At 35.8% G+C, this 24,513-nt stretch overlaps 1 pseudogene; it reads right to left on the minus strand.

The window, feature by feature from the left end:
• Nucleotides 1-436: 436 nt before the first annotated feature.
• On the minus strand, nucleotides 437-24,383 carry LOC127835474 (intraflagellar transport protein 81 homolog; annotated as a pseudogene).
• Between the last annotated feature and the right edge of the window lie 130 nt (nucleotides 24,384-24,513).

Consider the following 24,513-nt stretch of genomic DNA (forward strand, 5'->3'; position numbering starts at 1 on the left):
GTTTTAGCACCACCCTGACGGCGGTGACAGGGACGACGGACACGACGAGTTGCTATGACAATACCTCAGGTTTTCTCCGAAAACAGCCGAGCTAAAATGCTTAGGCAGAATCAACCAGTGTAATATGCGGACAGGTTTCGCTGGTCGCATATTTTTCAGGCTACCTATGAAATACGTCTGCTGAATGGGTAGTACCCCTTCCCCCATTTTTTTTTGCAAATTTATGCCAATTGCAAAAATGACCCTGGACGCCCCGAACCACGGAAAAATCACACCCCTGAGTTTTGGTGTGGTCTTCTGTTGTAGGGAGAAGCCAGAGAAACCAGAGAAAACGCCTTCAGTCTGATGACCAGCAGCCAAACTCAAATTATAACTGAAACTGGCATTGAACTTGTGTTGCCTTGGTAAAAAAAGCCCTCCACTATAACATTACATGTTAGTACTGACCTGCTGCCTGAAGAGAGACAGTTTTGTCATCCATGGGCTCTCCACTCCTCATCCTCTTCTCCACCAGCTGATTGATCTCCGTGTTTAGGTCACTGATCTGAAATAAAGTCCTCATGTCATGATTGGTTGGATTATTTCTTTCCACTTAATTACGTAGCTTGACGTATCTGTAGTCACTAAAATATTACATTTCATTCAATACCTTTTTTACTAAATTCAAGTTTTAAAGGCTTCATTTCCACCCTAAGGTACTGATGAGCAGCAAACAGCATAAAACCCTGAACAGACTGAGAGTAACTTGCAGGCTGTTCTGGTTTCATGCTGTTTGCTTATTGCCATGTTCACTTTGCTTGTAAGTGGAAAAGGGTTAAAAGCAGTTAAAACTGCTTCGGTTTACCAGTATTTAGATGCAAATACTATTTCTAGAAACTGATTCAGATTTAAGAGGAAATGGCCATAGAAATCATTTATGACCATAGTAAACCCCACAACGTTTTTATTCCTTGAGGGATCAAACTGGCAATCCTCGAATGCTTAGTTGAGTGCCCTACCAACAGGTTAATGGCAATTTGTCTTGTTTTACTCGCGGAAAATCTTTAAACTATATAATAAGAACAACATTGTGAAAAAAATGAGGCATCTATGTTGGAATCTATCGAAAAGATAATAAAGATGGGTCATCTATGTTTGTATCTACCGATAAGGAGCTATTGTTTTTTCATTCTGGGACGGGTACCTTTTTTATGGAGCTCCTCCAGGTCAGCCTGCCCCATGGCTGGCTCAGCCACGACCCTCTGCAGGTCAGAGACAGTCTTTCTCTTGGACTCGATGTCCTTCGGCAGGCGCTCCTTCACAATGTAGCTGTTGGCTCGAGTATCCTCCTCCAGACGCTTGCAGCAGACCTGGCCGGGGAGAAGTGTTGTATTAACACATTTATGCCGAGTGGACTCTCCCATCCTTCTTAATTGGATCAATTTATTTCCAACATTTGGGATGTCTAGTATATTTATTTCTATATTTAGAATATTTCTTACATAAATTTCTTTAAGCAAACAGCGCAGACCCTGATGAGATTGCCACAGCATGCGGCGTCTCATATGAGTCTTCTTGTTTGCCAAGGCATTTTTTCTAGACGCTAGGCATAAATGGGTTAAAATTATGCTTTTTTTATTATGGGTCAGGGTCTTTATATAAACAGTAACTGACCATGTTCTACACACCTTTGACCAGCCTTTTACCACTGTACTAAGTGCACTTTTTTTGATTTCAGGAAATTATGGTAACTCAAATCTCTAGCTAAAACGCAGACCTAACATACAATTATATTTGGGGTCAGTTGTGTTAAGTTGACACTCATGATTGCTAAAATAGGATAAACAATTGTGCACCCAAAAAACATCAATGGAGATGAGAGATGGCGGAGGAGAAGTGTGTGTGTACTTAAGCCTTATTCTCAGGAAATCTTTGTTTCCACTTTCCTGACTCTAGATAGTTATGTAGGAGCCCTGAAGCACATTTCCAGTCCTCACATTATGCAGCCTCAGGTGCCGAAGGACCTCATATATATAAATCAGCTGCTCTCCGGTAAAACAGGGCTCAACGCACTTGTACGAGTGTTGTCCCAAATTAGCCTGTGCATTAAGCTAACCAGAGTCTTCCATTTTTGCTTTTATGGCATTCTCTTTTTAAAGAAATTCCCTTTTTAGCGACAATCCAGTTTAGGTGAAAAGTGTTGTCCCTTATAAGCCTGTGTGGGCTGGGCCCATATTCACCAAGCAATTCTTAGACTTAAGTCTAAGAATAAAGAATTTTCTTTAAATTGACATATTCAATAATTGCTTTATTTTTTAGTAAAACTTGTTATTAAACACCTCTATCTATGGCATTATTCATGTAGAACAGTTTGCTACTGACATAATTACCAGTGGAGGCATCTATATATTCAAACACTGAATGCATTTCTTTTGGTTCCAAGTATTTTCTTTATTCTTTAGTCTAAGTATGGGTTGGTGAATACGGGCCCTGAACTGACTAATCTTGGGCCATGCTCTACCCAAATGCATTAAGCCCTGTTTTTCCAGATCCCAGCTCATTTCTAAGTTCATGAGATCTTTCCCAACCTAAGGCTGCAAAATGTAAGGACAAGACTTGTGTGTTTAAGCGTTTCCTATCTAACTCATTCGAGTCACTTGTGGAAATAGATTCATTGCTACAATATCCAGATTTCATTTTTTCCCCAAACGCACTCAATTTTGTGCATGGTCTTGTGTTATGGGAGGAAAGAGGAGAATCTAGAGAAAACCCCTGCTGTCAAGCATGGTGAGTACCAACCAAACTCACATGCACAGGGAATTAGGATTGAACATGGATCGCCAAAATGAGAAGTGCGAGGTGGAGGAGAGAAGAGAATGTAACGGATATTTATTTAAAATTAGAGATTAATATCAATTAAGAAATTAATATCTACTGATCAGGATCCTGCCAAAAAATGCTGTTGCCCGCCTCAAACATAAAATTTCAACACTGGGAATTATTGCGCAATAACATGGCACTTCAGTAATGCAACAATAGACCAATTCAATCATTGTTATATTTTAATAACTGGAATTTTGTTTTGTTTTACTAGTGAAAACCTAACTTTTCTACTATAACTATAAGAACAAAACTAACATTGGTACATAAAATGGGTCAGGAAGTACGAATAAGGTATTGTTGTATTTGTTATTCTTGAATAAGTATATTTCTATGGAATAACATTATTATTTCCCACAATAAACAATACTTTCTTTTATATCAAAAAGCTGTTTTCCATTACAGGCTACACTCCTCAGAAAATTTCTTAAATTTCATAGTGTTTTTCCCAAAATGGAGCTTTCCCTTAGAAATCTCCTTCCCTTAAAAATTTATATTCCATGAAAGAGTGCCACAATAAGGTCTTCCCTTGCTATTTTTCCTTATTTCTGGAGGCTAGGTCCCTCTTTGAAAAACATCCCTGTTTTGGGGGCGTACCTTCAGGTGTGGCACCCACAGCTGCCTGTCTCTGATCATGAAGCTGTTGCTGCAGTCTCTTGATCCTCTGCTCTGAGTGCTGGATCTGTTAACAATCACATAAAGTGCTGGATCTGTTAACAATAACATGAAGTGCTGGATCTGTTAATGATAACATGAAGTGCTGGATCTGTTAACAATAACAAGTAGTAAAGTGTGGATCTGTTAACAATAACAAATAGTAAAGTGAGGATCTGTTAACAATAACATATAGAAAAGTGCTGGATAAAACATGGCAGGGTTTTTTCCCCACTTTTTGGGAAGATAGCCCATGGCTTTGGAATTGGGAATTTTATCGGCATTTTCATGAAATTGGGAAAATAAATTCATTAGCCTTTTTTTCCACATGAAAAGTCCACTGATTAGGGAATACTAAATTTGATATAACTCTTTATAATCATTCAAATTAAAAGAACAAAATCATATAATACTTTGTTAGATGTAATTGAATTGAAATTGAGATAAAATACGCATTAGACTTCTTTCTAAAAAAAAATTTTGGGAAAAAAGTATACTTTTTGGGATTGGGAACATAGCCGAATTTCGGCTATAAAATCGGATTAAAAAAAACCTGCATGGTCAAGTCAGAAGTGCTGGATTTGTTAACCCTTTACCACACATTTGGCCTCCCTATGCTAATTAAATTTAATTAAAGACCTTTCTTACTAAATGCAAGTTTTAAAAGCTCCCTTTCCAACTCTTAAGATACCGATGAGCAGCGAACACCATGAACCCTGTATGTATTCATATTGCTACAGCTCTGCATCATTTACAGAAATAGTTTTGACTCTGTTTGAAAACACGCATTTAAGTTTACATCCAAGCTAAATATTTATCATATTTATACAACCAAACAAATTATAATTACCAACAAGGGACAAAATTGTCACAAAACAAGGTTTTCATTGTGAAAAAAAATCTGATAAAGGGAGACAACTCAAACTGAACTTTTGAAATGAACAAACAAAATTAACCCCCTTTGTAAGTTTGTTTTAAAATAAATCTATTTTTAGTCGTGGCGACCTTGACATTGGAGATATTGATGTGATTCTTTCGTGCGACACACCGTCCCATGATGGTGAACAAAATGTGCCAAATGATTTTAAAATCTCATAATGAATGACAAAGTTATAGCCCAGACAAGCTCATTTATGGCTATTTTTTACCTTTGAACTCAAAGTGTGACCTTGACCTTGGAGATATTGACGTAATTTTTTCGCGCAACACACCGTCTAATGATGGTTAACAAATGTGCCAAATGATTCTAAAATCTCACAATGAACGACAAAGTTATGGCCCGGACAAGCTTGTTCTGCCCGCCCGCCAGCCAGCCAGCCAGCCCGCCCGCATTCGCCAATCTAATAACCAGTTTTTTCCTTCGGAAAACCTGGTTAATAAGCTTTACCCTATTGATATTTTAAGCACACATTTTTGACAGACATATTGAGAATGCTATGTATTTCAATGTGAAGTCATACCAAATTTAATCATCAAAACACCAATCCCTGAACTAGAAAACCTATTTTTCCAACTCTTTACAAATTTTTAAGCTGTTTACAGAATTTGAGAGGATAGAAAAATTGGATAAATAGAACATTAGGTGCAAATAATATGCAGTTCATCATGCTTGGAACATAAATAATTTTCTTAGCTTTACAGATAAACTTTATCTTTAACCAAAACAAAACCTATGCCAGTATGATTTTCTATTTTCCAATATTTAAGTAACAGGGAGAGGAACTAACCAATATTGCTTTTCTCAGCAATGGTATCCCATCAAGGGACACTACTCACCAGTGTGAGCTGCTCCTGCCTCTGTTCAGCCAAGGGAGACTACTCACCAGTGTGAGCTGCTCCTGCCTCTGTTCATCAAGGGAGACTACTCACCAGTGTGAGCTGCTCCTGCCTCAGTCAAGGGAGACTACTAACGAGTGTAAGCTGCTCCTGCCTCTGTTCAGCCAAGGGAGACTACTCACCAGTGACATATCCCATCAAGGGAGACTACTCACCGGTGTGAGCTGCTCCTGCCTCTGTTCAGCAAAGGGAGACTACTCACCAGTGTGAGCTGCTCCTGCCTCTGTTCAGCCAAGGGAGACTACTCACCAGTGTTGTATCCCATCAAGGGAGACTACTACCAGTGTTGTATCACATCAAGGGAGACTACTCACCAGTGTGAGCTGCTCATGCCTCTGTTCTGCCAAGGGAGACTACTCACCAGTGTCGTATCCCATCAAGGGAGACTACTCACCAGTGTTGTATCCCATCAAGGGAGACTACTCATCAGTGTTGTATCCCATCAAGGGAGACTACTCACCAGTGTGAGCTGCTCCTGTCTCTGTTCGGCCAGTTTCTTCTCCTTGTCTCTCTCCAGACGAAGGTTCTTGGCCACGTTCATCATCGTGTTGGCATTCGGGTGTTGCTCAACCTGTCCATCGAAATATAAACTAAGTCAGATAACTAGGGAAATCTGTTTTTACAGGCAATCTCATAATTTCCTGATTCTATTTGCCAGAATATCAAATTTAGCAGAGATGTTTTGACTGAAAACATTATCAACACCTCTGTGAATATCAGACCAAAGCTAAGATAACTGTTGGAGTTCGAAAGTGGAAAAACGAGCAAATTCGTTGAATTGAGATACCCCCTAAATATACTTCTCGACACAAAAGTTTTCTGGACAGATGGACTATGCCAACGTGCATCATCCTCTTATCCATATATACTCATACCAAGTTTCAATCAAATCCGTCAAAGCACTACCAAGATATGGCTCCGGACACACAAAAAAAGCATTTTTTCAAGATACAAAGGGCCATAACTCCGTTATTAACAGATGGTGTACAATGCCATTTGGCATGCATCATCCTCTTATCCATATATACTCATACCAAGTTTCAATGAAATCCGCCAAAGCACTTCCAAGATATGGCTCCGGACACAAAAAAGCCAGACGGATGGACGGAAAACGCCAAACCAATATCCCTCCGCCTATGGCTGGGGATAATGGTGGGGGATAATTAAATGCTAATACCAGACTAGTAAAGGGCCATAACTCAAGAATTCCAAATATAGTTTATGTCTATCCAACCACTTGTGAGCTTATCAACCCCATATTTCTTACATTCTACTTACAACTCATACTGTTAAATCAAGCCTGTCTACCAATCATAGCTAGAACAATCCTGATTCACCCTACCTTTTGTTTTAGCCTCTCTACGAATTGATGGTATAATCCTACTGATTCATCAAACCTTTCATTTAAGCTTGTCCACCAATTGTTACAAGGGACAAAAAATCCACTCATATTGACAAGTAAAATCTTGAAAGGACCTCTACATCACAGGACGAATAAAAAAAAAAGATCTTAAAACATGTTTTTTTCTAACCAGTAAAACTACTTTTCATTGAATTAAAAACTTTTCTAAAAGCATATATATTCTGAATAGAGAACTCAAATGAACCTTAAGTTCTCACCGTAAATGTAATACTGATTAAACCCACCTTTCGTTTAAGCCTGTCGACCCGCTTGATGAGTTGCTCCTTCTCATCCTCCATGTTGGAGATGTCCTTGCGTATTTCTCCCGTGTTGTAGCCGCCAGTACGCAGGTTCTCAGCCTGCTTGTGGAGTTCCTTGAACGTCTCAATAAGCTCCTCATACTTGAAAGATATAGGAGGGTATTAGTTGGGTTTGGTAAACGTCTCTATTAGCTTCTCATGCTAGAAATATTCCAGGAAATATTGGTTGCTTTGGGTAAATTATCAATGTTTAATAATGAGTGATCTGATACTGTGAAACCATTATTATTTATGGGACATTAATTCTCGCTGTTTCGTGGTTTGACCGATCCAGAATTTTTAAAATAAAACAAGATGTGTTTTTGAAACACTATGTCCCCATATATTTTACCTTTGACCTTGACGGATGACCTTGACCTTTCACCACTTAAAATGTGCAGCTCCATTAGATACACATGCATGCCAAATATCAAGTTGCTATCTTCAATATTACTAAAGTGTACATTAAATGTGCGATTTTGACCCATATATTATTGACCTTTGACCTTGAAGGATGACCTTGACCTTTCACCACTCAAAATGTGCAGCTCCATGATACACATGCATGCCAAATATGAAGTTGCTATCTTTAGTATTGAAAAGTTATGGCAAATGTTAAAGTTGGCGCAAACAAACAAAGCAACAAACAAACAGAAAGGTCAACGAGAGCGCCGATGGCGCTGAAAGCATAGTTGCAAGATACAGGGAAGATGCTGCTGAAGTAAATGTTTAGGTCAAAATATACTAAATAGTTTCCTTATATGTTTCGATGTAAAAGCGACAACTTTGAGCGAAAATAAATACAACATTTTGCACATAGAGACCCCCATAACCATACCTTTTCTTGACGGGCATTCTTAGCTGAATCGATTTAAGCAATAAAAAAGATTTGTCATGTTCAAACCAAAAACAAATTCGACTCAAATCAAAATCGACTGTTTTTGCGCCTTTTTCGGCCGTTTTCTAGTGGATTGTAACCTTTTGCAGTGCCATTTTTCGGCGTAAGCTGCATAAGCCAGCTTTTCACCTTAGCCTGACCTTTGTAAGTGTCCAATAAAATTCCAATAAAATTTCCCGCGGCTAGGTACGAATGAATACACTTCATTTATTCCATTGGCTGATTTGAGTATACCACCAGAACATTGGAAACATATCCGCGTCTTTGTAACACTGTTTTACTGTATGAAACAATTTTATCTCGAATGAAAAGGCTTAATAGATAGAACAGTTTTACACTCAATTCTCGACATCAATACAGTTTGTGCGTACACCTTTTATTTTCAGAGTATTACCAGCGCAAGAGCGTTTATACTTAAAAGGCTATGTTCTCATATTTAGTACTTACTTCCTTATTCCTGTCAACATGTTAACATGTAAAAGTATAAAGAGCAATGGAAGCGAGGCCTCACTTTAAAGCATTGCATTTCAACCCGCGAGGTATATCGGGTCAATTCGCGGACATTCAGAGTTTATATACAGGTCATCACCGGAGTTGGCGGCCAGTAAAATAATCGTTATATAATAAAGACGCTATCCGTGAACTAGGTGACCTGGAATTTTCTTTAGACCAGAAATATGTTAAATGAAGATATTCAGCAATATAATTATGGTATGTAAATAATAGATTCTTAATGTGTTTTCAACAATACAATGATAAATATTATTGTTGATAAATTTAACAATAATTATTCGTCCATATTGCCTAATGTACTAAAGTGATATTATGAGCATGTAACAGTTTATAGGTGTCTATCGCAACCGTTGATTATTTTTGATGTTTCTACTTCATATACACTTATATTAATTAATGCAGCATCATCATACTAAAACAATATACCAGAAAGAGAAAAATAATGCATTTGAATATCAACCGTACTTTCGTTTGACAACTGATCATGCGTTTACGAGTTGAACCTAAATTTAGTTTTAGTGCAGATTTGTTCATACGACACAAAGACACGAAATTGTTTTACGGATCATTTCAGCTTACAGGACTGGGTGGGTCACGTAAGAATATCGAATATAAAATATATTTTTATAAACAACTGGTAGCAAGGTGAGTTGCAGATAATTAATCAGTAACCACATTTTAACTAACTATTTTGACCTGTTAATTCTTTTCAGCTCAATTCAACAGTGCAAAATGCCCATAATGTCACTTTAAGCATTAGCACGATGATAATTGATACTGTTAATAATCGAATCAAATAGCAATGCCCGACAAACCACTAAAACAGGTTTGTTCGAAGAACGCGCCTATAAATACGGATACTTCTCGTGTGGCCGGTTGACTCATATGTTTAAATTTCACTTCCATTCTTCTTTTGGTTTTCTGTTTTTTATCTATAGGTTTATGACAAGCAATATGTTATAATGTAAAATAAGCCGCGAAAACTCCCCGTAACATCCCGTTCTGCGTGTGATGCAGCTAAGAACTGCACAGAAAAAGACATTCGCTATACTTGATCTCATTCATTAAACTATTTACGCCGTATATCTTTTTTAAAGATATTTCTTGTTTACTTTAATCTCCAACTTTATCCTATTTCAGGGATTAAGTAGTGAACACCTATGCTTCCCCTATCAATACCTCCAAACGATAAAACCAGAACAAAGTGTACAACATGCCTTCGAGGAAAATATGATGATTTGTTTAGAAAGTACAGCCCTTCATGACTCGATTATTTAGTATATTGTAGCCTTAACGATTGCTGACATCACGAGTCGCCCCCCTTGTTAACAAAATGCTCTATTTTTAGAAACGGGAATTCCAAATAGTGACGAATGTGAATGGTTACAAAATGACATAACTATGAAAATAAATACGTAGAATTACATTATTTCACGCATACCATTATGCAACCATCCGTTTTCTTTTCCGACTTGATACATTTACAGCTTTCCATTTAATATTTTACAGACACAGCACTCGTCCAGAATTCACGCGAATCCATTAAATCCGATGCCACATTTAAACCGTTAACTCTACTCGTAACGTAAATTTCTGGCTCAAAGTAAATCATTTTAACTTCAATTAACACATCTCTTACTTTTAAACTCTACTTCATCAAATCCATAGAAAGGCACGTCAGAATCCATGTCATAAATCAGAAAACATTCATCGTACTCCGCCATTTTTTACACATTTTCAAAGAATAAAAGTGCTTTATGCCCCACTTCCTGCTGAGAATATGTTTTAATTTCTATTTATAATTAACCGATGAAATGTTACATATACTTTAACCAGGGCCTTATTAATTCAGTTATGTAAACATTTGACCTCTCACAGAACAGTAAACGAAGGAAATAGAAATTGGGATCCCATATAAATTAGGTGTGAGGTCACTATCAACAAGAACAGAATTGTTTTACGAACGAAATTTGTTTTAGGTTATAAGAAGATTTTTTGACATAAAACGGTCTTAGAAAAATTCACTAAAAACGGTGTCAGCAATATTCTTGGAAGAAAACGTTAGAAAAACGTTTCCCCCAAAAAAATTGTAAGAATTACCATATGCTAAATTAAATAGATATTTCGTCTGATTTTTGATCAGGTAAGGCTTCATAAAGGGTAACCGACCGATGTGGATTTTCAAAATGTGGTATATACCTTAAGCATAGGTGCAAGCACCTATGCTAAAAACAATATGTCCCCCACTATAGTGGTGGGGACATAAAAAACCTGTGTTTGTTTCTCAATCGAGATAAGTCCAGATACAACAAAAAGGGGTAAATATTATATTACCATGCTAAACACTCACTTAACATCCTAGCTGCATCCCTATAATTTGCTCATGCAGAATTAGATTTTTTTATAAGCTTTACTACAAAAAAAGGATAGTCAATTAAATTATCTGTTAATGCAAAGCAGACCAAATTTTATTGATTGCATGTTTTCTTTATTGTGCAGTTTTGGTATTGTTCACAAATACCAAAATTCTTTTCATTCATTTATACTGGCTTATATGCGGGGAATTCACTGGACAATTGAAAAGGTCGAGACAAAGGTAAAAATCTGTGTTAGACATCTTCGCAAAAAAGTTTCAGAAATATCAATTCTTAGAACTTATTTGATGAAAATCAAATTCCATATGATTGCAATTACAATGCACTACTCTGATTAGCTCATCTCTCTTAATTACTCTTCATAACAGTAAAGTTTTAATGTAGATAAAGGCCATTTGGCATTTCTACGTCAAAGACTGTTACTTCAAACCTGAGCATAGAGATCATTCATGGGGTCTTCCTGCATGATATCCCCGGGCACATCAACCTTCACCAGAAACTTGGCAAGATAGGCCCGTTTCTTCAGCATGGGAATGTTCCTGAGCATCCACTCCATTATGTGGTACACTACGGGCTTCTCCCCCTGCACCAGCCCGGTGCGGAATGTGCTCCTGAAATCCAAGGGAGGTAATTGGAGATGAAAAGGGAGATAAGTCTGAGAAAGTTTCAGAATTGCAAGGTAGGTAATTTGATGCTGACTTGCTAAGGGAGGTAAGTATGTGACAGATTTTACCAGCCTAGTTTTGAATAGGCTCCTGGAATACAAGAGAGGTAATTGGAATTAAAAAGGGAGATAAATCTTAGAAAGTTTCTGAAATGCAATGGAGATACTGGCTTGCTTAGGGAGGTAAGCTTGCGACAGATTTTTGTGTATTGAGTGGGTCAGTAAGGTGATAATTGATTCTAAAACGACATAAAAGAAATGTGGCTAGTAAACACTACTAAGGGTATATAAATTAAAGACAATTCCTTCAATAAAGGGAATGGGATGATGAGTTGTGGTTGATACAGTTATTGAAATGCAAAGAAGGCAATGTGGGAGCATTATTTGAAAGATGGTTCTTGTAATGAAAAGTAAAAATTATTTGAGTTAATGTTGTTACATTGAAAGGTAAGTTCAAGACTTTTCCTCAAAGTTAAGGGAAGTAATCGCAATTTAGAAATGTTGGTTAAGGAAAGTCATTTGGGTTGGATATGAAGGTCGGTTCCAGACAGTCCCTGCATAGGATATACAGTAGGTTAGAGAGGGAAAAATGCATTGAAAGTTGATTTTAATCGTTTTAAAAGAAAGAGTATATTACATATAGAACGTCAAGGCTTGTGGTGTACTTTTTATATCCTGAAAAGTGGGATAATAATGGACTGTCAATATTATTGAGGCAAGCAATTTCAACATTCCTGAAGTACGGATTATTTTCTAACTTCTTTTAAGTATGGAATATGCATCTAAATGACAACAAATCTGATTGCAATTGATATTACAGATATATAAATATTAACAATAACACAATTAGAAGTTAAACTAAAGCTTTTCTGCTGATTCACTTACCAATAATCTAATTATATCAGAGTATGAAAAAATAATATCTTGTATAGATCTACCAAAGCCATATTCTACTATGCTCTTGTAGCTTAATCCAACAAGAGCACCGCCTTGCGGGTGCAGACCGCTCATCTATTTTCTTTTTAAAGGTGAAGGGACTCTCATTTTCAATCACAAAGGAGGGAGGAGTGGAGTGAAGAGGGGTGTATAGTGTGGGGTTGTGGACATTTATTACATTATCTGTGAGGGTGTGATGGTAATTTGTGAGATGATCTTAAAAAAAAAAAAAAAAAAAAAAAAAAAAAATTGGGGGTGGGGGTGGGGTGGGGGGGGGGTGGGGGGGGTATAGTGTGAGGGTGTGGTGGTCATTTGTGAGATGATCTTAAAAAAAAAAAAAAAAAAAATAGGGGGGGGGAGGGGGGAGGGGGAAGGGGGGAGGGGGGGGGAGGGCACGGGGGATGGTTTGGGTGGAGTCTATTGTGGTATGTCAGGTAAGAGTAGTTTCATCAAAGTATCAATCAAATCTAATCATAAATAAAGAAGTTATGGCAATTTTAGCAAAATTTAATAATTTGACCTTGAGAGTCAAGGTCATTCAAAGGTCAAAGTAAAATTCAAGTTGCCAGGTACAGTAACCTCATGATAGCATGTAAGTATTTGAAGTTTGAAAGCAATAGCCTTGATACTTAAGAAGTAAAGTGGATCGAAACACAAAATTTAACCATATATTAAAAGTTACTAAGTCAAAGAAGGGCCATAATTCCGTAACAATGACAACCAGAGTTATGCAACTTGTCCTTTTACTGTACCCTTATGATAGTTTGTGAGTGTTCCAAGTATGAAAGCAATATCTATGATACTTTAGGGGTAAAGTGGACCAAAACATAAATCTTAACCAAATTTTCAATTTTCTAAGTATAAAGGGCCCATAATTCCGTCCAAATGCCAGTCAGAGTTACATAACTTTGCCTGCACGGTCCCCTTATGATAGTTCATAAATCTTGCAAGTATGAAAGCAATAGCTTTGATACTGTAGGAATAAAGTGGACCTAAACACAAAACTTAATCAAATTTTCAATTTTCTAAGTATAAAAAGGGCACATAATTCTGTCAAAATGCCAGTCAGAGTTACATTACTTTGCCTGCACAGTCCCCTTATGATAGTTAGTAAGTGTTGCAAGTATGAAAGCAATAGCTTTGATGCTTAAGGAATAAAATGGACCTAAACACAAAACTTAACCAAAATTGTCAATTTTCTAAGTATAAAAAGGGCAAATAATTCTGTCAAAATGCATGCCAGAGTTATCTAACTTTGCCTGCCCAGTCCCCTCATGATAGTAAGTAAGTGTACCAAGTTTGAATGCAATAGCATTGATACTTACTGAGAAAAGTGGAACTAAACGCAAAACTTAACCAAAATTTTCAATTTTTTAAGTATAAAAAGGGCACATAATTCTGTCAAAATGCACGCCAGAGTTATCTAACTTTGCCTGCCCAGTCCCCTCATGAACGTAAGTAAGTGTACCAAGTTTGAATGCAATAGCATTGATACTTTCTGAGAAAAGTGGACCTAAACGCAAAACTTAACCGGACGCCGACGCCAACGCCGACGCCGACGCCAAGGTGATGACAATAGCTCATATTTTTTTTTCAAAAAATAGATGAGCTAAAAATGTACTGAATTTGAATTAAAGTAAGAGATGTCTGCCAATTTAGTAATAGCCTTTCGGCATTCCGCCAGCATGAGTTGGAACAAGCAAACGCACCAAGATGCCAATCTATCTGGAATATTGGCTGGGAGCCAACACTCCAGCACCAAGTACAAGAACGATAAAGGTTGGTTTTGAATGATGGGGTTATTCATGCATGACTTACTTACAACTGTTTGCATTTTGAGTGCCTTTGGGCCATGTTTCAGAAAAATCATAAATTAAAATCATATAATAAATTAACCGGAAGACTAATTTTGTCTGGCGTTGTTCTAATGATATTATATAAAAATACCAATAAAATAAGTTGCTATGAATTGTTTGCACACCAAAAACTCTAATACTAAACTTACAAAACACTGCCCAGAATGCTTGGCTAAAAATTTGGCTACAGTTTCTAAAATGTTGCCACAACAAATACCATTTGGCTAAAATGTTGGCTACAGAAAAGCGAAACCCTGGTATCTACACATTTGCTCATTAAAACATGCTTGAAAGACAAAGTGTATGTTGTAGCATATCATTTTAAGACAGTCATTGATGTACATGTATGTATCATGTTGTTGTATTTGCGTGATTAAAATTTTTGTGCTTGCTGCAAATAGTCATGCCATGGGCGACAAATCATTGCACCAACGCAACAAAGTTGACATCTGGCTGTTGGTGGGGCATTTTAGAACTAAGTTGGCAGACAGAAACTTAACTAAACTGAACAACAATTAACAAAAACTTTTTTTAGATCAAGATGTAACATCAAACAAAAAAATATATAGAAAATATACCTTGACTGGCTTTAAAAATAGAAGTGATTGATTAAAGGAATGGTACCACAATGACATTTAAATAATATCAAAACATATTTAAAAAAATTGCACTTCATTAATAATATATAATTAATGTCACTGATGTTCTCTTTTTTACTCAACAAGGTTGAAATCAATATTTTATTTTCACTATTGCTTTTACCATGGAAACAATAGAAATTGTCTATGACATCTGATTTGTTGGTTTTGCATGATCTAAATAAACAGGCATAAAAATAAATTCACTTTTTCAAAATGCACGTTCGCTAGTGGTAGGATAAGCATTTTTGCAGAACATCACACCAGTTGTTCTTGTTATACTATAATAACACATTGTGTCACAAATGATTAAATTAGTATATCATAATATCAAGCCTATACAGTATCTTAAATTACATAATCACATCTTACAGAACACTGTTCCCAATCACACTGTGTCAAATCATAGCATCTGTTCATTAGGATCACTGTGTCAAATCACAAATCCAATCATACAGTTCAATGTGCAACATGAAAATCATTGTGAGGATATGTGCATGACTGGACAATTCAAACAGGAAGGAACTTACTTATATTTTGGATACACAAGTGCCATTACATATAAAGCAGAACATTATTAACAATATAAAGCGTCTTTCACAAATTATCTAGTCAAGGTTTATGCATAACATACATATATCTACATCATCATACTTGAATCTCGCATTATTTCACAGCAGTCTAATTGAAAAATAAATCAGTATTTACATTTAATCTCATTTCTATTTAGCATTATTTAGAAGTAAAAACCTGTTTTGTTGAAAAAGCAACGTCACATACCATTACTTTTCACAAAACAGGTTAATTTTCCAAAAACTCATATTAATCTGCCATGAGCTTAAATAGTTGTCTGTTCTTTATTCTAAAGCAACCACACAATGAGTACTTACACATCGCTGAAACAAGACAAGAAGTAAACCATCATTAGAAACTATCATAAGCTGAAGAAGACAAAGATCATAAGACATGATATACAAAGAGTTCTATTTGCTACATTTTCAGTTGCAGAATAGAAAGATACCTATAGGTCATTACTTTACGAATTTGCAACAGTTGACAAGTTACTTCAGGAAAAACATAATAAATATGGCTTAAAAAACTTCTATGGTTTATTTAGTATAACAAAATATCTACTAAAAAAATCATCAACGGGTTTACATTATAAATCAAGTCATAGAACATAAAAATAATTAATGACTGTTAAGTTAAATAACATGTTGTTATTTACAAAGGCATAATACTTTCTAATTATTCAGATTTCATGCTCAGTCGTTGAGGCTGTTTGAGTGGGATTAGCATCTACCAAACTCGTCCCTAACAAAGACAGGAAAAGTTCTAATTCAGAAATATCTATTGCTAGAGCTGTAAATGTTGTATGATCATATTGCAATTTCAGTGGACTTAAACTTACTCAGTAGGAGGCTTGTATTTCAGGACCCGCAGACATCCGAACACTCTAATGGCAGTCATGTCTGGAGTTTCTTCACGGATATCAATGGCTTGCTGAAGACAAGGGAAGCTACTGTGGTAATATTCATTATAAATTGTTAACCATTAAGTTTGCCTCCCTTACAAAGTCATATTAAATCAAATTAGAAACTGGTTGTTCATATTTATTTTAGAAACAGAAATGCACTTAAACTCTGTAATATCACAGTTCACAGGATCCACCGATTGCAATATATGCTGATCGCAATCTAAATTTTCAGATGATTCATGCATGTATATGCATGGATTAGCATGGTTAGACAACTTATAACACGCTAATACAAGGATTAATTGGTTATATAGTGTTGGAATTATGCTGTAGATTTCTAGTTTCAAGTAAATATTATCCCTTCAATAGATTTAGAGTTATGCTCCGGACAAAAAATTACTTTGAAATTAAATAATGGGAGATAATTAAAAAACAAAGGTCAATAGAGTTATGGTTCTTAGTCACTGCACTTCTCCTACTTGCCATCTGTTTATATTTAAAGTTTCAAGTAAATCCCTTCAGTAGTATTAGAGTTATTCTAGGGACAAAAAATTACTTTGAAATTATATAAAAGGGGAGATAATTCAAAAACTAAGGTAGATAGAGTTATGGTTCTTGGTCACTGCACTTCTCCTAGTTGCCATCTGTTTATATTTAAAGTTTCAAGTAAATCCCTTCAGTAGTATTAGAGTTATTCTCCGGACAAAAATTTACTTTGAAATTATATAAAAGGGGAGATAATTCGAAAACTAAGGTAGATAGAGTTATGGTTCTTAGTCACTGCACTTCTCCTACTTGCCATCTGTTAATATTTCAAGTTTCAAGTAAATCCCTTCAGTAGATTTGGAGTTATGCTCCGGACGAAGTTTCGGAAGGGAAGACGGACGCACAGGACCAATTACTATAACCCCTCCTAAATCTAGCCACAAATAAACAGTCTTCGTGTATATTTTGTGAAAATCCTTTGTACTGATTAAAAGCATGCAAAAATCAGACCTCATGTACAATACCTCATCATTCTTCCTCGTGGAAAGAAATGGCTTTAATATTTGAAAACTGAATAAAAACTTAGTACTTTAGCGAATGAGAGACAACTTACTCTAAGATCTTTACTTTTGGATAAAAAATTGGTAGGGCAAAAACTGTGGAAATTTTTCCTCTAAATTAAAAACAAGTTGTTAAAGCTTCATCTGAGGCGCAAAGGTTGTTAAGATAGGTCAGCATTGATCTGTGATATATTTACAGTTATTGTACACACCTTCATATGGGGACTGTGTGTATTCCGCAGCCTGAGCGCTGATTAGCTGATATGATTACCAAGAAAAGAATTATTGACAGCTGGCATCACGTCAGTTCAAAGCAAATTCAATAGAGAATGTTGTAAAAGGTGACACCCAAAATGACTTTTGATGCTGGGCAAGTGGAGTTTGTCACAGTACACAAGTGTGAATGTACTGTACAATGAAGGCAAACAATCTGGACCAAATTGGATTTATGAATGACAGATTACGCCGAAAATCAAAGTGGGTGAAAAAATGGTGTCCACGGCCCCTGCAATATATTGGACATGAGAGTTAATAATAATCAAAAGATATACTCACAGCGATTTTTTCCCTTATTAATAAAGTACCCGTGAAAGGTACTTTCCCAATTGAAGAATAACTACAAATTTCCCAATTGCTTGTCCAAACAATCTCCAAAAGGAACTTAAGGAAGGAAAATTTATTCCATTTTTTTCCAAAAGTGCATTATCTGCAAGTTAACAAATAAAATGAGCACTGACACTGAACATTTCAAGCCAAAATAAATGTAAATCAATATTTGAGTAGATTTGTGCTATTGATACCAAGCAATTAAAAATACATTATTCCCAATTGGAAGATTTCATGACGCGAATTTTCACAATTACAGGGTTTTTCACGCTAATTTTTCCCAATTGGTATGGTACAGGTACTTTTCCCAATTGGGGAAAAAAAAATCGCTGTTAACTCATATATAATACAATGACAGCAGTTTACTGAAAATGTTACAGCCTTGGGATCCACAACTCCCAATAAATTGTTAAAGACAAGCAGAGATTACCAGGGAGTCAAAGCTCATCGGGGCATAAAACAAAGATATAATGCAAAATTGAAGCCATAAATTTGACCTTTGACCCTGAAGGATGACCTTGACCAGTGTCCGACAAATCCATTGCCCGGAGCCCGGGGGCTACCGAAATTTTTCATCGGGCTACTGAAATTTCCCAGCTGACGCCCGCCGGGCTACTATAAATCTATAAGAGCGGTAGCCCGGTTTATTGACAGACATACGTAGAATAAACACGCTGACCATGTGTTTGTACACTGTGTATTGCTTATAATCCAATAACAAAGTGCAATAAATTATCTAATCAGTCACCGATCACTTGCGGTATTGTCTTAAACAGTAACAGGGTATTTTAATCGTCCAATCAAAATCAACATTTGTCGTCTGCTAATAATATAATGAGAGCCGGTTGGATAGTTGGCGCACATGATGCAACATCATTTCGCAGTTTGCAATTCTTTGTTAACTGCAACAATGAGTAATAGCGACAACGTTTTTGATGTCGTTAATATCCAAGGACGCCAAACATTAAATAAATCAAAACAATAGCGGATTCTTCAAAACGGTAACGAAACCGAAAATGAATATTAATAACAACGGTGTGAACGCGGTTAACAGCTGCTAGTTAGTTTGCATTGTCAATTAATAATAGGATTAATCGACTGTTAATCAATAATCCCATATATGCCCGATTTATATTTTTAAAACCAAATTATGGGTGGATAATATAGACGATAAGAGTCATAAACACAAACATTTGAAATTTTCTAAAGTGTAAAATGAATTTCGGCATATGGTTCTATTTAAAGAAATGATGAAATAAGCTTCCAATCAGGACCGTTGTATTGCAACATGCATAAATCACCTGCCACGGTTTGCACGCGTTGTGCACAGCTATTTTAGGTTACTAAATTCTACATTTAAGAAATGAATTTCTTTTTCCAGATAAAAAGCCAATCTGAACGCATCGGACAGTGGGCTACACCACACCGTGTTATGGCCGTTATGGCGGAATTGTCCGAGGAGTCCCGATTGATAAAAAGCGCGCGAAAATTGGCGTGGGTGTATTTATTTGTAAATAAAAATTTGGTAGCGGGTACAACATTGAGATCATTTAATTTCCATTAAAAGTTTCGTTGTGAATTTCAACTAAGTACCGGGGTATCTCGCGAATTATTTGGCATTGACATTTCCTATTAATAAAATATAATGTAAACACGCTGTATCGTTACAGTTACGCTGTATCAGTTCCTTCATTATTGAAACAATTATTGTATTGTATACTGACTGCACACAAGTGTCGAACATACGGATGCAATACGTCAATTCGGAGAGTACTTAAAGTCGGACACAAGTAAATAAATGATTTAATACTCTTGATTTCTTTAAACTCGGTATCTGTTGTTAAAAAGGGCAATTGCATTGATTAACACCATACGAGTCAATCGTATTGATCATCTAAGCGCTTTATTTACGTTTACGACTTAATGTGCTGTCCGAATTTAAGTACACATACATGTGCACATACATATAATATCTACATGTAGTATATGATTTTTTTGGTACATTTACATTTAAGTATTCGGTGCCTGTTCTGCAACATTAATTTACGATGTTGACTGTGTACATCAGACTACTTGCTGTTTTATGTATATGTATGTATACATATTATGTATATGTAAATGAAGAAATAAAATAAAGATGAAAACCTGCCTCTTATCATTTTGTAGGAAATTTTTTATGGGCTACCAAATATTTTTATTGGTAGCCCAGTGGACTACCTGAAAAAAAAGAAATTTGTCGGACACTGCCTTGACCTTTCACCATTCAAAATGTGCAGCTCCATGAGATACACATGCATGCCAAATATCAAGTTGCTATCTTCAATATTCAAAAAGTTATGACCAAACTTTAATGAAGGTTAAAGTTTTGGGAAATAAAAATACAATGATAATTGACCTTTGACCTTGAAGGATGACCTTGACCTTTACTTTTCACCACTCAAAATGTGCAATTCCGTGAGATACACATGCATGCCAAATATGAAGTTGCTATCTTCAATATTGCAAAAGTTTTCAAACTTTAACCAAGGTTAAAGTTTTGGGACACACACAATGAATGAATGAATGACAGACAGGCCAAAAACAATATACCCCCGATCTTTCGATCCGGGAGCATAAAAATACTGCATCTTGATCAACAACTTTAAATACATTATTACAAACATGCATCAGCTGCAGAGATTCCTAGGAATCAAAGCTGATCATGTTCAAAACCTTAGTTGTTTTATGTTCAAATTACGGGCTGAAATTCGGCCCAATTTCCAAAATCAAAATTATTTTTTTTTCCCAAATGACTGCCTAAAATTCCCAGTAGCAGGTTTAAACAAGAGCAGTCTCCAGAGGATGACATATGCCCCCAATAAACACTTTGATAGAAATTATGAGCACTTTTCAAAACCAAAACGCATTTTTTGAAACCTTAACGCGGACCCTAAGTTCAAGGTCAAAGGAGTCAAAATTTGTGTGCGTATGGAAAGGCCTTGTCCATATAAACAGTGTTTTTTTCCACAAATAGGGGAATGGTGGCGGGGCCGGTCCAAAGGGGAAAAATGCGTCGTTTTTTAGGAAAAGGGGAAAATTAAAAATTCACTCTTTTATATGTTCCGAAATTTATTATATGAATACACATGTATGTATGAATGTAATATTCACAGCTGAATTTATCTGTCCTTTTTCTAAAATATATACCAATGATTTTTTCAACATTAGTTTCAGACAGTTAAGCCTTCATGCACAGTCTCAGTTTTCCTAGCCATTTTGAGTCTATTGGGACTTTCTAATCGATAAAATGGCAAATGTGAGCATTTTTTTATCAATAAAATGGACCAAATTTGAATGTTTTTATCATCAAATATTGACACAATATATATATAGATGCATCAGGCCTTTTCCTGGCCATTTTGGGAAAAGCATGAAATTCGTATGAAAAGTACACTGATTTGGGAAATACTAATTTAATGTAACTCTTCATAATAATTCAAAATCATATAATATTATAAATTTGTTATATACTTTGTTAGTTGTTATGGAATTAATATTTATCATAAGAGAGTTCTTTCTAAAAAAAAAAAAAAAAAATTTTTTTTTTTTTTTAATTCTGGAGGGGATTTTTTCTACAAAATCGGGGGAAAATATATACTCTTTTTTTAGGGTAATGGGGCCGAATATCTGCCCCAAAATTGCCATAAAAAACCACTGAGTTATGAGCATTTTTCAAAACATACATTTTTCAAAACATGACAGACAGGCAGTGCGATCACTATATGCCCTCCTTTGGGGGCATAAAAATATATATTCTAAAATAAATTGCATTATTTAGTTTATTTCCATATTATTAGTTCAACTTAAGGCTTAGTGAATTTAATATTGAAATATTTTATAATCAACAAAATAACACAAATGGCCCAACTAAATTAAAAAAATTATGATTGTTCCCAATACGCACAGCCCGAGCCACCATTCTAAAAATGGTAAAAAAAACACTGCAACAATTTTGGGCATTAAAAACATTACAATGGTGACAAATACTCTAATTACCTTTGGGTCCACAACTCCCAAGACATCGTTCAACACTTGCAGCAGCTGCAGTGGTTCGAGGGAGTCAAAGCTGATCAGGTTGAAGGATTTGTTGAATGGCTCTTTGTTCAACTCCTGAACAATGAATTTCAACTGCTCACTCATTGTGACAGCTTTGAGTCTTCTACTGAAATAAAATGTTTGCCAAGATGATTACTAAGTTTAATAAAATATAAAAATATAATTCAATATCTGTGTAAATATGTTATTTTTAATTTTTACATCTAAGTACATACATGCCATAATTTTGTAGGTCCAAAGCGGGACATTCCATAAAAAAATTGTCGGGACATTTGACCAAAAAGCAGGACACCTAGAACGATCTATCATTCCACCTTTACTATACTATAACAAAAACTCTTGATACTTTTATTCAAGACATAAAACATCTGATATGAAGTATGAAATCTAAAACATAACAATAACAGTTTTATTAAATAAGACAATAGCAAACAACGAAGATAATATTCATCTGTTTAAGAGTACAAAATCTAGAACATTACGACAACAATACTCATTATATTCATTTCAATGGCAAACATTAACGCAGGGGAGGCTATCCAATTGACTGAAAGTACGGGTTACAGTACACTATCTACCGAACAGTTACATCAGTTACACACGGAATGCGCGGCCGTACATTCCGTATTTTGTTTTCTTCTTATATACACAGATTAAACTGAATTGTGAATTGTCAGGCGCTGTATTGGGGTAGTGTCAAACTGTCATGAATAACAACACGTTGTTTTTATTACAATAACACAAGACAAGATGGGTACCACTTTTACTGTTTGTTGCGATGTTTTTTTAAGCATGTGTCCATGCGCAGTTTGTTACTTGTCAATTGTCGCGGCTTAATTGGAGTAGGGTCAAACTGTCATGCATAGCACCTCGTTGTTTTTAGCTTAATTGGAGTAGGGTCAAACTGTCATGCATAGCACCTCGTTGTTTTTATTACAATTACACTAGACAGGATGGGTATCACTTATTGGACTGTTTGTTGCGATTTTGGTATATTGCACATTCGGAATATCCCGCTATATTGGAACTTAACATTGAATGTAAAAGACTCATTTATGACGTAGCGTTAATTTTACAAAACAATTGTTTTGTAAACCGTTTCAAACAAATACAAAATAAACACATTTTCAACATTTGTTTCATTATAATAAAACTATCGATAGCAATAAGCGACCACTATCTTGAAGACCACCATGGTGTGAATGCCTGATGAAATCAATAATTAGCCGATAAATCGCCGATAAGGTGTCATAAAAAACACTGGTACACACGATAAGTAGAATCGGATTGTTAATTGCGGGCAATAAAGGGATTAGCGGTGGTAAGTGTTAGCGAAACAGAGCTTGAATAGCGAATTTTATTGGGAACCTATACACCTTACATCGTTTTTTACGAATGTCGGGACAAATCGTCTCATGGCGGGACGGCGGGACAAAGGGCCCAAAAGCGGGACTGTCCCGCCGAGATCGGGACGTATGGCATGTATGTCTAAGTATTTAAGTTTGTACATTGGCTAGTGGTTTTCCTGATGACTATTTAATATTTATACACACATTTACAAAAGATTCTGATAAAAGATAACAAACTTTCAAAATAAATCACAGGAATAACAAACATTTTAGATATCCTAAATCAAACTTTGTATTAAACTGATTATCTTTTTAACTTCAAATGTTGAGATCTATGTTACACTTTGCCATAAATGATTAATGTGGCATAAATGCTAGTTATTGGTCATAAAAAGACATAAGGATTGAGCATGTGCGTTAAGTGGTGCCACACTTTAAATATGCCAATTGATTTAAACAAGCCAAAAGATCAGCCGACCCAAACCCAAAATAAATCCTTCTATGCCGAATCTTAGAGACAACGCTCAGTGGAGCATAACAAAATGGGAGAAAATGGTGTGAGTCGAAAGAACAAATATTTAGAAATCATGTACCCCACCCACCAAATGGAAATCACGTTGGTAAGGACGCTTAAACTGTAATATTTCAAGTGAAAGCATCTTTATTTGATCGGTTTCTGTTAACGGAACATATTTGTCAATAAACTGGACATTAATATATAAAACCTACTCGACAATAATATAAAACCTTAGCGCAATATCAATTGTTTACCAATTTTATAAATAAGTCTGTAATTTCTGAAAGAATGCAATCCGAGACTGTATTTTCTTTCTTTAGTACACTTTAATTTTACCATCAAATATTACCAAACCAGTCTATATTTATACAAGGGCAATCACTCCAAGTGGCTCCGAGTACAAGAGAGACAACTCTTTCAAAAATATATTTTGTGACAGGTAAAAAAGTGGACCCGTCCATATGAATGAAGTGTCTGTCAACCAATCAGAATG

This window comes from Dreissena polymorpha, chromosome 6 (assembly GCF_020536995.1).
Source record: "Dreissena polymorpha isolate Duluth1 chromosome 6, UMN_Dpol_1.0, whole genome shotgun sequence".
Taxonomy (NCBI): Eukaryota; Metazoa; Mollusca; class Bivalvia; order Myida; family Dreissenidae; genus Dreissena; species Dreissena polymorpha.